The sequence below is a fragment of the Lutra lutra genome, chromosome 14 (genome assembly GCF_902655055.1).
Source record: "Lutra lutra chromosome 14, mLutLut1.2, whole genome shotgun sequence".
NCBI classification, from domain to species: Eukaryota; Metazoa; Chordata; class Mammalia; order Carnivora; family Mustelidae; genus Lutra; species Lutra lutra.
Genome location: NC_062291.1, coordinates 57472265 through 57488211, shown reverse-complemented (window position 1 = coordinate 57488211; position 15947 = coordinate 57472265). Strand labels below are relative to the sequence as shown.

Genomic DNA, 15947 nt, shown 5'->3' with positions numbered 1-15947 from the left:
CCAACGACTGAGCCTACCCAGGCGTCCCTCTTCTACTACCTTCTAATGTAAATCAATAAACAATAAGGGAACAAATGGACTGCTAGAACATAGTTAAATTTACAAACATACAAATATACAATATATGCAAATATACAAAATCTATATAGAAAGAAGAGATTAGGGACCTTTGGCTCAGGTTATGATCGCAGGGCTCCTTGCACAGTGGAGAGCCTGCTTCTCCCTCTCCTGCTGCTCCCTCTACTTGATCTCTCTCTTGCTCTCAAATAAACAAAAAATGTATATGTTTTTTTAAAAAGAAGAGATTAGAGGAAATCATTGTAGCAGATGTGATCAAGCAAGGATCAACACCTGTGCTCTTTGAAGTGTGTGAGTAAGACCATCAGGAAGTCAGTCACCTCTCTTCCTCGGCGCTGCCTGCAGAACTGGCAGCCGTCTCCCCCTTGGCATCATGGCCGCCCTTGCGCCCCTGGTGAAGCTCAAGATTGTTAAAAAGAGGACCAAGAAGTTCATCTGGCACCCATCAGACCAATAGGTCAAAATTAAGCACGATGGTTGGAAACCTAGGGACATTGACAATAGGTTCCATAGAAGATTCAAGGGCCAGTTCTTGATGCTCAGCACTGGTTATGGGAGCAACAAGAAAACAAAGCACGTGCTACCCCGTGGCTTCTGGAAGTTCCTAGTCCATGGGCGTTGAGGAGCTTGATGGGCTGCGGAGGTGCAACAAATCTTCCTGTGCAGAGATTGCTCACAATGTTGTCTCTAAGAACCACAAAGCCAGTGTGCAAAGAGCAGCCCAGCCCCGAGTCACCCAGCCCAATCCCAGGCTGCACAGTGAAGAAAACAGACTGCTTCTGTGCACATCGTACTTGTGTCAGTAAAACCATACAACGACCAAAAAAGAAAAAGAAGTCAATCACAAATACACAAGAGCACAGGCAGTATGCAGAAGAGAAAATCCAAATTGTAAGTAAGTGGCAAACTTTTCAACCATCCCAGTAATCAAGGACATGAATTGGGAATAAAAACAAAGTGCAGTTTGCATCCCTAAACGTGGAAATTCTTTGAAAACACAAAACCCAACAGAAATGAGACTGGAGAAATAGTCATTCTTGGTGGCACTGCGAATTTGTAGAACTGTGTGGAATGTAACAATATATATCAAGGGTGATAAAAATGTAAGCTCCTTTTTCTCTATTTTGCATATTCCCAGGGATTTACTTTCAGAAAATAAATTGATAGGGGGTGCCTGTCTGGCTCAGTCAGTACAACACGTAACTCTTGACCTCAGGGTTAAAAAAAATAAAAAAATTAAACTGTTAGAAAATGATTTGACAGAGAGCATAAATTGCTTAAAAGTATCTTATAACCAATTTCCCCAGTTAAAAAAAAAAAGGTGGAAATGTTTTAAGTGTTCAAAGCTAGAGAAATGATTGTCAGTAATGTCATCTCTACATGATGGAATTATACAGTTTTTAAAGATAAGATTCACGATGAGAAAGACTTACAAAACATCAACTTGATGTGTGTACGTTTGATGAACGAACATCAAAGGAAAGTAGAACACAAATTAGTGAGTGCATAAGCAGTGATCACAGATCTGAGAACTAGGTCCAGGGAGGAGGGAGGCAAAGTTGTTGCTTTAAAAAACTGGAGGTAGGGTGCCTGGATGCCTCAGTCGTTGGGCGTCTGACTTTGGCTCTGGTCATGATCCCAGGGTCGTGGGATTGGGCTCCCTGCTCCATGGGGGAGCCTGCTTCTCCCTTTTTCACTCCCCCTGCTTGTGTTCCCTCTATTGCTGTGTCTCTCTCTGTCAAATAAATAAATAAAATCTTTAAGAAGCTGGAGGCAGGTCTGGAAGTGCAATTAAACCCATTTTGCTGATGAAAAAGAAGAAAAAGAAGAAGCTGGAGGCAGAAATTCTCAGGAAGTGAGCTGTCTCTGCTTTGCCACACACTTTCTAGACCCTCGTGGTCATAGCAATCTAGAGCTTGGCTGGCCTGGGTTAGAGCGAGATGAGTAATACAGCATTGCTCTTCCAATAAAGAGAGACAAAATTTTAATTTTGTAGGGCAAGTGAAGGGGGAAGAGAGAGCAATAGGCAGAAGCTGGTGGAGATGAGCAGTGAGGTCAGAGGGGAAAGGTGGGCAAAAGACGGAAGGCTGGAGACTTCCAGAGAAGAAATGGCCCATGAAAATGTTGTAGGAGCAACCGTGAGGCAGCAGTGCAGGGGCGAGGGAGTTAAGGAGAAGCAAAAGACGCGGCAAAACAAAAATGTTCCCAGTGAACTGATGAATTTATGATAATCAGGAGGCTGACCTTTAGATCGTACAGATAAAGGATGGAATGTAAGATAAAGTATTAAAAACAGCTACTATATCAGAGTAATAGAACATAACTGTAAGTTTTCAAATTTAGTTAGTATTTATTCATCTGTTCTTGGCATAAAGTACTTTAAAAATTTTATTTATTTATTTTAGAGAGAGAGGGAGAATGAGAGAGAGAGAGAGAGTGCGCCTGAGGGGTGGGGCTGAGGGAGAGGAAGAAAGGGTCCTAAGCAGATTCTGTGCTAATTGGGGAGCCCGATGTGAGGCTCGAACTCATAACCCTGAGATCATGACCTGAGCTGAAACCAATAGCGGGGCACTCAATCACCCAGGCACCACCATACTTAAAAAAAGAAAAAAAATAGATTAGCATTATAGAAACTTTTAGCATCTAATATATCAAGGCTACAGAAGAATTTCTTCCCATGAATTTCTGTTTTTTAAAAAAAGATTTTATTTATTTATTTGTCAGAGAGAGAGAGAGTATAGGCAGGGGGAGCAGCAGGCAGAGGGAGAAGCAGACTCTCCACCGAGCAAAGAGCCCGATGTGGGGTTTGATCCCAGGACCCAGGGATCACGACCTGAGCCCAAGGCAGATGCTTAACTGACTGAGCCACCCCGGCATCCCTTCCCATGAATTTCTTAGCCATTCCCTCACTTCTCAGAACTTGATTCTTCCTTGCAGATTTTTAGGTGCTTTTATCCTGTTCTCCCCAGCACACCGTCCACTCAAAGCAAGGAAAAAGTACTCTCAGAAATAAATCTCAGTATCTATTCTAAGACTACAGGACAAAGTTGTGATTTTTATCTCAGTGGAAAAAGTATGATTACCATGGTTGGCATGACTGGCTCTTCATCTGGAAGAAAACAAAGCCAGACTCTCTACTTCATGCCCTGTACAAAAATAAACTCAAAAGGGAGCAAAGGTGCAAATGTTACAAAAAGAAACTTTTGGAGAGATTGTAGAAGACGATTTGTCAAACCTCGGAGGTGAAGGTGGTTACTCTCTTATGTAAGGTAGACTCCAAAGCCATAAAAATGATTTATAAGGAAAAATAAATGCAGGTAAGTGTCATTCGCTGGTGGTGGACTGTGGAAATCATTTGCATACATTTTAGAGACAACGGATTAACATCCCTAGTGTTTGATGAGTTCTCACCGACCCATAAGGAAAAGACACTCCGTAGAAAAAGGGGGAAAAGATACTATGCTGTTTTCTCTGTTTGTTCTGCAGATCTCTTCTCCACCCTGTTTGCCCACATCTGTGTCCTGGGAGATGCCCTGTGGGCTGTGTCACTTGGAATCCTTGCTGGCTGCCTTGCCCTTTGATTTGGCCAATGCAAAGAACTGGCGGGAGATTGTAGGGCTGAACGAAAGAAAAGTTGGGATGTGTCCCCTTCTGGGGATTTGTGTCTGCCCAAAGCTAAGGGCTTCCATCTCCACAGCTCTCAGAGGAGAGCGTTCCCTCCATGGTTCGGTACTCACTGGGCTTACTGGGTAACACTAGTTCCCTGTCTGGTCTCTTTAGCTCTCAAAGGCAGCAACAGCTTCCTGCTGTTTCGTCTCTGGGTGCCTCGATGGCTTTTTATCTTGTATTTACCCTTTCCATCCTGCCTGCAGCTCCGTGCCTAGTGTCTTCATGACAGTCTTTTCATTAGAACCATCTGAGGTGAACTCTGTTTCCTGCTGGGATCCTAATAGACACAGATATGAACCAGCAATACACAGAAAAAGAAATGCAAATCATCAAAAAAGATATGACAATATCCTTAACCTCACTTGTACTCAGGGAAATTCAAATTTAAGTAAAAACGGGGGCACCTGGGTGGCACAGTCAGTTAAGTGTCCTGACTCTTGGTTTCAGCTGAGCTTATGATCTCAGGGTTCGGGGATCAGGCCCCGTGTAGGGCTCTGGGCTCAATGCAGAGTCTGCTTAACTTTTTCTCTCCCTCTCCTTCTGCCCACCCCCCAACTCTATCTCTTTCTCAAATACATAAATAAATCTTTTCTTAAAAATATTTTTATTTTATATTTATTTATTTATTTGAGAGAGAGAGAGAGAGAACAAGAGAAAGCATGAGCAGGGGGGAAGGGCAAAGGGAGAGAGAGAAGCAGACTCCCAGCTGAGCAGAGAGCCAGACATAGGGTTCCATTCCGGGAACCCAGGGATCATGACCTGAGCTGAAGGCAGACATTTAATGGACTGAGCCACCTAGGTGCCCCAAAAAGTAAATCTTTGAAAAAAATTAAGGAGCAATGAAGTGGAATTTCTCACCCATTCACAGGGGTCAAAAATAAGATCATTAATGATAATATAAGGGAATGGGGACTTTCATTCATTGCTGGTGAATGTATAACTTGTTATTATAGACTTCTAAGGAAGTAATTTGGTAATGTATATAAAAATAAAAAACACACGGGGCTCCTGGGTGGCTCAGTGGGTTAAGCCTCTGCCTTCGGCTCAGGTCATGATCTCAGGGTCCTGGGATCGAGCCCCGCATCGGGCTCTCTGCTTGGCAGGGAGCCTGCTTCCCTACCTGTCTCTGCCTGCCTCTCTGCCTCTTTGTGATCTCTCTCTCTGTCAAGTAAATAAATAAAATCTTAAAAAAAAATAAATAAAAAACACATATCTTTTGACTCTTTGGGGACAATTCGTCCTACTAAAACAAAAGTTCTAGGAAGCAAGAGTCTATGAACGAGCATGTTTATTGGAGAAACTTCATGTGTACAAAAAAAAGGGACTTAACCTGAAGGCCCACAAATAAAAGAGTAACTAAAAACATGATAATTATCCAATAAGGTGTTAGATTGGCAGCCATTAAGGCAAATTGGGGCTGGATTTATTGACTTGAAGGGATATTATGAAAAAAGCAAATTGCAGAGCATAATGTATAGTCTGAGTACCATTGATGGTTCAATGTTCCTCAAGATCCCCCCTTTTTCCTTCAGTAACAGAACCTCTCAGTTTTAACCAGGAACATGACCGACCCGCTAACGACTCTATTTCCAAGCTTCTTTTGCAGATAGTTGTGTGCATGGATATAAATTATGGCCGAGGGGAAATGATTAGAAGTGATCTGTGCATCTTTGAAAGTCTATTCTTTAAGGGGAGGGCATGCCCTCCTGCCACCACACTTTCCCTTTCCTATTGACTAGAATATAGACATCATATGAACCACCCTGGGAAATGTGATTGATGTGACCCCCAAGGATGGTGGAGCTGTAAGATGGAAAGAGACAGGATTCTAAGTTGACCTCCGAGCACAGAACCTCCTCGCCAGTTTCGGACCAGCCCCCTCGGGACTGTGGTGCAAAAGAGAAGTAAACTTCAGCTGTCGAAGCCATGGATATATCAGTCTATAGAAGAATCTGAATGCTAACTCAGAACCATTTAATTTGTTAACAGACATTGTAAAACACTTGCATATAGGGGTATATGGAGCTTGGAGAAAGATGTGGAAGTATACATACCAAATCATGACCTTGGTTACACAGGGGGTGGGTTGGGATGGAATCGGGATTCTGCACTTTGTCTCCACTGAAGGACAGAATATTCTTACAACTGTGTTCTAGGGGCGTTTTTTATGTTGCAAAGAGACTCCCTCAAGTTGAGCTTAAGGACGAAGAGAGTCACATAGAATCTCAAATCAGGAACCCAAGTATAGGTGGGCTCACGGAAAATGGAAAGTAGTCAGGAGCCATGGTTGGTTTTTAGTTCCTTCTGTGAACTTCTCTGTCTTTCCCCTTCTGCCCGTAGTCTAGAATCAACTGTACCTTGGTAATGTCGAATCGAGATCGGTAGTTCTCCAAGTGTGGTGCCTGGGCTAGCAGCATCAGAGTCAACCGGAAGCCTGTTAGAAATGCATGTCTGGGGCGCCTGGGTGGCTCAGTCTGTTTAGTGTCTGTCTTCAGCTCAGGTCATGATCCCAGGATCCTGGGATCAAGCCCCATGTTTGGTTCCCTGCTCAATGGGGAGCCTGCTTCTCCCTCTGCCTGTTGCTCTCCCTGCTTGCTCTCTCTCTGACAAATAAATAAAATCTTAAAAAAAAAAAAAAATGCATATTCTTGGGCCAACCCTAGACTACTAAATCAGAAACTCCACCAGGCCCAGCAACCTGTATTTTGATAAGCTCTTGAGGTGAACCTTGTGAACATCAAGGTTGGAGAACCACTGCTCTAGGTGATGTTCTAGCCTCAATACCCTCTCAATTGGCAATTGGTATTGCTTTATTTAAGAGAGAAAGACTCTAGTGAATTTGGTTTATCTTCTTTTTTTTTGGCCAGGCCATTCACTGGCTAGCAAATGGATAAGGTCAGTGGTCTATCCTTATTCTGATTAATCTTTGCAAAAGGGCAGGCTCATAATTTAACTGTTTCCCTGTTACTGTACCTTTAGAGAGTGCACATTTTTTTGCTGTTTTCAATGCTACTGTAATGAATATCTTCACATGCTCACCCCCCACATGCATACATTCACAGGATCAAAAAGAATGTACAACCTGATAGTCTTATGTCATTTTCCACTTCTTTTAGTGGTGTAAGATTGTACTAGTATACTAACATTAAAGATCATAATTAAGTTATGTTTGGTTTTGGGATAACTTAGCAGCACCATGTTTACTTGTTTGTTTATTTTTAAAGATTTTATTATTTTTTCGACAGAGAGCAAGACAAAGCAGAAGTGAGGGTAGGAGCAGAGGCAGAGGGAGAATCAGACTCCCCACTGGGCAGGGAGCCCGATGCAGGGCTTGATATCAGGACACCATGATCATGACCTGAGTGGAAGGCAGATGCTTAACCTGCCGAGCCAACCAAATGACCCAACAACATCACTTTAAAAACAAAACAAAACAATGCATACCTTGTTTTATAAAGGGAGGGGGACTTTGTGGCAAGAGTCAAATCAGAGGCTTGAAAGGTTCATTTCAGAGAGGTCCTGCCCGTGTTGTGAGTGGCAAATTTGTGTGAAGCACAAAAGTGAAGGGAGGAGAAATAATTCATTAAAGATGGTGGGGGTCTCAGGAAGAATGCAAGTCAAGGGTGGGGAGTCAGGGAAAGTTCTGAGTGTTGGGGCAAGTGTCTCCCATCAGAGCCACCAGATGGGCCAGCTAAACCATGCCTGAAGGAATCATGAGACACCTGGTAGCTTATAGGTTAAAAAGTTCATTTATGTATGCTTTATAGATTTATAACTTGCTTACTTAAAATAATAATAATTATTATTAATATTATCATTATTGGATTGAGGCAGTGTGTTTGTATACATGTTCAGTAACTTTCTTTTTCTGGAGAACATATGGGATGTGAGGAGGGGAAAAAAGGAGAAAAAAGATGGGAGATAATTTTAACTTCGTGTAGATCATGAGGTTATTATATTTGAGCACTAATTTAGCTCTCTGTAAATGAAAGAACGGGAAACCAGTTCTATTTGCTGAAGCAAGTGAGGGTCCAGAATCCGAGGCAAGCATGCAGGTTGTTAATCGTTGTGCCAAAGTTCGGAATGCTGTTGCTTTAATTTGCATTTCTTTGCCGACTAGCAATGACAAGCCTTGTTACCCTTCCGTGTCTGTTTACTCTTAGCTCCCTCAGAGCAATTGTCTTTATTTCCTTTGGTTTTACCAACTGGGTTCTCTTTTTCTTTCCTTTTCCTAGCTAGAATGAGACCTTCCTATTAATCCTCTGTCATATTTGTAGTAAATATTTTTGATCTGATGGCTTTTTATCACTTAGCATCGTGTTTTCAAATATCATTTATAGCAGTAGTTCATTTTTTTATTGCCAAATAATCCCCCATGTGGATAAAAACATATTTTATTCATTCATTTGTCAGTTGATGGACATTTGGGTTGTTTTCACTTTTTTTGGCTATTATGAATAATACTGCTATGAAATCTGTGTATGGTTTTTATGTGGACATAGGTTTTCATTTGTCTTGGGTGTATACTTAGGAGTAGAGTAGTTGAACCAGATTGTGAAGTTTGTAAAATACAGAATTGTATAAGGTCAAAGTCATTTATAATGCTCCCTAACATCCACCACCTCCCAGTGAGCCAAGTACTTTAATATTGAGCATATTTTTCTGTTTCCCAAGCATGTCCATACATACCCCTTTCTCTTCTTTTCTGTTTCTGGTGCTATAGATTAAATGGACTTTCTTAGGGTTTCATGTAAATGGAATCATATAGTATGTACTCTTCTGTCTGCCTTCTTTCATTCAGCATGCTTTCTGAGGTTTCTTCATATTTTGTGTATATCAGTTCCTTTTTACTGAGGGTAAGTATTCTAGTGCAAGAATATATATCACAATTTTTTATCTGATGGACATTTGGGTTGTCTCCACCTCAAATTATTATGGATAAAGCTGCTGTGAACATTCCTGTACAAGTCACTGTGTGAAGATGGATTTTCATTGATCTAGGAAGTGGAATGGTTAGCTCTTATGTTTGTTTAACTTCATAAGAAACTACCATACTGTTTTTCAAAATAGTTGAAACCATTTTACATTCCCTCCAGATATAAATATATATATATATATATTTTACATTCCCTCCAGATAAATATATATTACTTTCCCTCCAAATATATATATATATTTCCCTCCAAATATATATATATCCAAATATATATATATATATATATATATATATATATATATAAAATTCTTTTTTTAAGTAAGCTCTAGGCCAAATGTGGGGTTTGAACTCGTGACCCTGAGATCATGAGTTACGTACCCTATTGACTGAGCCAGCTAGGTACCCTCTGGTAATACTGATTAAAGCCAAATTCTTACTTTCAAGCAGGTCACCATCCCCAGGATGGAGCCCGGTCTACCCCTTCCCGACCTTTGCTTCCCTACGGATGAGTGATAGCCTAAGTTTCCAGGAGGAGGAGGGAGGGAAGGTCAGGGAAGGTGTGGAGCCCCATGGAGTATCTGAGTTACATGCACTCCCCCTTGGGGGCATGGCCGGGACAAGATGATGGCACCATAGGGAAGTAGCCCCAAATTCTTAGCTTTGTTCAGCAAGTACTGAACAAAGGAAAACACTAAAAGAACATTGAAAAGGAAGTAGATAGGGAGGGCCATTGTCCCCTATGTGAATGACCCTTTATGCTTGTCTTTTACAGGGTGGAATCCTCAGCAACTTTCTGTTTTCATTACTTGTCCGAGAAATGTGTGTTGAAACTCAGTTGCTTCCTCCCCTAGCCCTTTGCCATACATTCCAGCCAAAGAGAAACCAGAAGCTCTGCTGTCAGAAGAGGAAGGCAAAGTGATGGTGACTGTCCCTGGACAATAAAAACTCCCATAAAACTAGTTTAAAGTTGACACAGCCCCATGCATCCAGACTCACTGAGTCTAGAGGGTTTGGGTCTTCCAACTTTTAGGCAAGAGGGCCGGGGGCGGGGGTTGGATATCCTTAGTCCCTCAGCATTCTGCTGTCTTACTAAGTCATGCCGATGTTGCTGAGGTGGACACCAGGTGCTGCTAAAGCCCCCTGCGGAAGGACTTGTCGCAGCCAGCTGCAGGAAGTGCGGGCAGCAGACAGCCCTCACCCCTGTCAGAGATGGCCTTGGCTGCTGAGAGCTGCCTGCCCAGGCTGGCTCACCAGGACTGGAGTGGCGGGAGTGTCACTCTGGAATTCTGTGGGGTAGCTGAAGCTGTCTGAGACCTTGACCTCTCTGTCTCCCCACTCCTGTTCCCTCCCTCCCTTCCACGGATGGTAGTCCCACCAGCACCTCCACAAAAGCATTCTGCCCACTGAGGTCCATCTCAGAGTCTGCTTCCTGGAGAACACACCTGGGACAATGATTTAGTACAAAGGAATCTGTGAACTTGTATGAGCCTATTTGTGTCACAATTTGATATATACTTCTAAATGCATGAAATATTTGTGGAAACTTAACAGAAGAAGACTGTTAGCAACAGCTACCTCCAGGAACTAGGACGGGCTTCTTTTAGAGCCAGGAGGTGTTCACTTTATATTCTTTACCATAAGCATGAATTACTTTTTTTTTTTTAATAATAGAAAACCCTCCAATTTTAAAGTAACATCAGACTGCATCACACATAGCTGTCATGGCTACCATTTGGGGAACACCTCCATACTGTGTACATTAGCATGCGTTCTTTATTGCTCACAACAGTGCAGAGAGGTGGGTGTTGTTATCCTCCCATTTTACAGACAAGGGAGCTGAGATTCAGAAGTGCCAAATGATTAGTCCAGAAGCAGCGGTCCCCAAGCAGTGAAGCTGGAACAGACAAGGACTCTAACTCCAGTGTTCAGGATGTTTCTGGACTTGGTCAGGGTGTGTGTCTTTCTGTCAGTTCAAATGGTGCCCTCTGTTCTGAATGCAGAGTGTGGTGTGGGGGAAAAAGCAACGAACTGGCCATCGAGACCAAGCTTCTGGTCTTGTTGCTGTTATTAGTGACCTCTGAGTTATTTATTGTTTATGTGCCGCACTTACCTAGAAAAATCCAAAAGTCATTTTGGTGTAGAAGCAAGATCGAGGGGCATCTTGGTAGCTCAGTTGTTAAGTGTCTGCCTTTGGCTCAGGTCCCGATCCCAGGGTCCTGGGATCAAGCCCCAAATCGGGCTCCCTGCTCAGTGGGAAGCCTGCTTCTCCCTCTCCCACTCCCCCACTTGTATTCCATCTCTGTGTGTGTGTGTGTGTGTCAAATAAATAAAATCTTAAAAAAAAAAATAAAGAAGCAAGATCAAAAGGCTGTTAAGTTTGACAGAGTTGGGTCCTCCTAGGTACTGTGTGATTTTTAACAAGTTACTGAACCTCTCTGAGCCACAATTTTCTATTTTTTTAAAAGATTTTTATTTATTTATTATTTGATAGAGAGAGAGATAAACAGTGAGAAAGGGAACACAAGCAGGGTGAGTGGGAGAGGGAGAAGCAGGCTTCCAGCCGACCAGGGAGCCTGATGCAGGGCTTGATCTCAGGACCCTGAGATCGTGACCTGAGCTGAAGGCAGATGCTTAAGGACTGAGCCACCCAGGTGACCCGATTTTCTATTCTTTAAAGTAGAGAAAATGGACTCTAAGACTCAGAGTTGTTATGAGGGTTAAATGACATAATGGAACAGTACTTACTATTTTCTAGGCACTCAAGAAATCATTCCTTCCTCCTTGGAATTTAACCTTTTTTGTTGTTGTTGTTGTTGTTTAAAGTTTTTATTTATTTATTTGACAGAGAGAAAGAGATCACAAGTAGGCAGAGTGGTAGGCAGAGAGAAAGGGGGAAGCAGGCTCCCTGCCCAATGCAGGGCTTGATCCCAGGACCTTGAGACCATGACCTGAGCTGAAGGCAGAGGCTTAACCCACTGAGCCACCCAGGTGCCCCTAACCTTTGGTTTTTGAGATAAAGACAGCTGTGCCTCATTTTAGCATGAGTAAAAATAACTCAATTTGCTAAAGAAGATATATTTAATGCATGTGAAGGGACTGGTTTGGGATTCTTTTATGGACCAGCCAAAGAAAGGAACCCTTTTTCTCATGACCATTGTTTTATCCCTGCAAGCTCCCCAAGACTGAAAGATATCCAAGGCATAAGGACTCTCCTGGGTGGGAAGTGGGAAAGTAAGAGACCCTCCTTGGAAAGTGTGAAGGGGAAAAAAAAAATCAATCCCTAGACCTGGGAAGAGTGGTGCTGTGGTGAATTTCGTGGTGGCCTCCCAGAAGGTAGGTCCCTGTGTTGACCCCTGGAAGTTGTGAATGTGACCAAATACGGAGAAAGGATCTTCGCAGATGTAATGTCAAGATGAGATTATCCTGGATTATCTGGGTGGACCCTAAACCCAATGACAAGTGTCCTCATAAGAGACACAAAGGAGAGACACGAGGGGAAGGGGAGAAGTCCAGGATGAGACTGCACTTTGGGTTATGCGGCCATCAAGCAATGCTTGATGCCACCAGACGCTGGATGGGGAGGGGAGGATTCTCCACCAGGCCTTCAGAGGGAGTGTGGCTCTGCCAAAACCTCGATTTTCCACTCTGCCCACACCTAGATTTTGTACTCTTGACCCCAACTGTGAAAGAAAAAATTCCTTTTGTTTCAGGCCATCGAGTTCGTAGTCATTTGTCCCAGGATCCACAGGAAACCAATACAGGTGCCACAAGATAATCTGAGTGCCAACTGTGGGAAAAGAATCAAGATTAAATGACATCAAAGAAGGACTCATTGGACTAAGTGCTTAGCGACTAGGCAATAGGAATATAGACCTAAGAGATGATGTGCGAACCTTCTGAGACAAGGGCACACAGAGAGGGAAGTGGGTCAGTTCAGGGCAGGAAGCAAGAGAAGCCGTGCTGACAAAGTGAGAGATATCTGCCATTTCAGATATGCCCCAATAATGGTGAAATGGATGTCTCAAATGCTGGGGAATTGGGTAGAGATACACAGAGGGCGAGAACGTTTATGTTAGAACAACAAAAAATAAAAAATATAAAAGGAGATGGTCAAGAGGCAGGATGGGCTTTCTTCTAAGGAGCCAGTAAGCAAGTACTGGGATGTACTGATCTCTCAGAACCAAAGGTCTGAGAAGGACGCCACAGGCCTCTACTGAGGGATCTCTGAGAGAAATACATCAAAAGGAAGGGTGTGAACACAGCCTGTGCCCAACAATAGGGGACTGGCTGAAAACACAGTGACACAATAGGACATAATGTAATCACTAGGGTTAAGTCTGAAGGTTCACAGTCACCGAAACGAAAGGTGTTCAAGACATATTATCCAATCGATGTGGTGATGTCGTGTTCTCCCCGGCCGGGCCTAAGCCGTGTCAGACGAGGGACGGACATTCATGGTGAATGGGACCGCTCTTCTCGCTCTGCCCGCGGGTCCCTCGCTCCTCCTCCTCCTCTGCCACCCGCTGTCGCGGGGGGTGTGGGGGGGAAGGTGTGTGGGGGGGTGTGGGCTCCGGCCCGACCCCACTTTCCCAGGGTTCCTGCCGCAGGGTGCCCGTGGGCGTGGGGTCCTCTGACGCAGCGGACACTCTCGCTTGCCGCTCTTGGCTTCCTGCGGGGTGAGCGGCCCTCCCTGTGGCGGGGAGGGCTGTCCCCATGCCGCGCTGCTCACCGCCTGGGCGTGCTGAGTGCGTGGCGCCTGGCCCTCTGTGGTGCCCCTGGAGCGCTCCAGGTTGTCTTAGGTGCCTGAGGCCGAGCGGTGGCGTCGTTTCCCGTTCCCAGCGACCCCCTCGAGCTGCCGCTGTCGGTGGCGTGTCCGAAGAGCGTTTGGTGGAGCCGGTAAGGGAGGCCCACCCTGCCCCCCTCTGTGGGGGTGTGGGCGCCTCGTCGTCCCCTGGCGCGCGTCGTGCTGGGGGTGTTGTGTGGACAGGACTTGGTGGGGTGTGTGAGCGACCGTGCCGGGCCGAGCCAGCGCTGTGGCGCTTGGTCAGCCGAGGGCTGCTGCTTTTTTGCCCAGCATGCCGTGCCCGTCTCCGCTCCTCTCGTGGCCCCGGTGGAGGCACGAGGTTCCTTCTGGGCGGTGATGGGAGCATGGCGTGTGTGGAGAGGCAAAGGCGGCCCCCTTGTTGGGCCCTGGCCGTGAGCGCTCAGGATTGCCCTGTGCCCATCCCTTACCGCGGATCCACCCCCGCCCCCAGGCCCTTGGAGGCCTTTGGGACGCCCTTTTGCGGGGCTCGGTCGGGGGAACGAATGGGTGGGGGCAATGTGCCCTCGGTGAGAAAGCCTTCTCTAGCGATCCGAGAGGGTGCCTTGGGGTACCGGAACCCCCAGCCGCCGCCCCTCCTCTGCGCGTAGTGGCCACCGATGCGGGGTGACTACCGTTGCGTGTTGGGCAGAGCCCCCTTTCCGCGAGGGGTCTGCGGGCCCCGCGGTGGGGCCGAGCGTCGCTCTCTTGCCTAAAAAAAATAAATAAATAAAATAAATAAAAGACATATTATCCAAGACATATTATCCAGCGCGGAAAGCAAGCGATAAAACAGGAAGTACAAAGTTACCCCTTTCCTTGTGTGTAAAATGGAGATGAAGATAAGAGTACTTACTTTGTGGGGAGGTAACAAGGATTTAATTAATCAATACACACAGAGTTCTGAGCAGGGCCCGGAGCATGTAGATGTCACGCGGTATCGTTATTCTCATCGCTTCTTCCAAGTCTTCAGGTCCACAGTTCAGACCCTTGAGGGTCAGATATGTTTTGGAACTCGGAATTTCTCAGATTTTACAAAGGTGCCTGATTATGGGAAACCCTCAGCGTGTCTGAGGCAGCAACTTACAATCAAACCCACGAAAATTTCTGCGGCGGAACCTGAATATTCCCTCTAAGGGGGATGAATATATAAGTTGTGTCACATCAGTTTGGGTCGGGTTGTGTAGCCAAATAAGTTTGCTACAAACTTAGCCAACAAAAACACAAGCAAAACAACCTTGTGCTTCCCAAGGTTTTCTCTTCCTGGAACTATAGGGAAGGATCGCTGGGCCTGTGTTCTGTACAGGCATCAGGAGAGCCCGTGAGCATTGCATTGCTAGAATCTTCCTGTGGACTGATGAGATTGTAGCTTGTTTTTATCTTTGCCTTTTGACTTTGTTATATTTTAAATTTTTCTGCAGTGAATATTCATTACCTTTTTTGAGGGGGGGGGCGCCTATAGCTTCCTGAATTTTAATCAATCCAGATTGATTATTTAAATTTAATCTATCCAGATAAATTTAATATGGGGGAATATTGTATCGCTCCATGGAACTCAAAAGGTTCTCAATCAGCATCAAATTCATAAATTTCATTTTTGGCCCTAAGAAAATATTTCTCTGGGAAGACAGGAACAATGAAAGACATGGAATGGGATTTTCAGGTCTTTTTCTTGTGTCTTTAAGCCAGTCCCAACAGTCAATGGCCTGGAAGATCAAGCCCCGCTCAAGGACTCCATACCCCCTAGAAACTTAATAACGTTTTACCTGCTCTTTCCTGATACGGATGTATTAGTTTTATGTTAAAAGGTAAAGTCACAACAATAACCACAAACTGGAAAAAGAAATACTGAGAATGTGGGAAAATGAGGGCCATCTGTGTGGACAGTGTCAATGGAAAGGAAGAAAAAGAAACAGGTGAGGCAGACTTTTCTGACCTTGGGGACTGCTGGTGACCAAGGCAAGTGGAGGGGGGAGGGTATGGGAGAAAAGAAGCAGGTAGAGAGACAGCCAGTAAGAAGCAGAAAAGACTGAACAGTTTCAAGAACTAGGAAGGAGAAGTCGTTGAGCAAAGCTGTGGTCAAGTGAAGGCGAGAGAGGCAGCTGCTGGAGGCTGAATTTGCAGGCCAGGCAAAATGCAGGCCCCAAAGGGGAAGTGTCCCTGTCGAAAGGTCTGTGGACACCCTGCTGAGTTCCACGGGCAGTGAAACAAGGGGCCCTTTTCTGCTCAGTGCCTCCGGCGCTTGAACAATTTGAGAGAGGGAAATTACAATTTCAGGAGGAAATTTTAATGTGGGTATGTATGGTTTTGAGTGACTGTGAAGTTCTTAGAATGATGAAAACCCAAAAGAATATTAAAATGATATATGCACATATGATTTTAAAATATATAAATTATTTCTCTATATCATAAAAATAATATTATCATACTGGGTTGGCTGATAGCTGAGGGACTTCTGCCAGT

General features: G+C 44.6%; 1 pseudogene; it reads left to right on the top strand.

Moving 5' to 3' along the window:
* The first annotated feature begins 278 nt into the window (after positions 1 to 278).
* LOC125085072 (60S ribosomal protein L32-like) lies at positions 279 to 1214 on the top strand (annotated as a pseudogene).
* The last annotated feature ends 14733 nt before the right edge of the window (positions 1215 to 15947 follow it).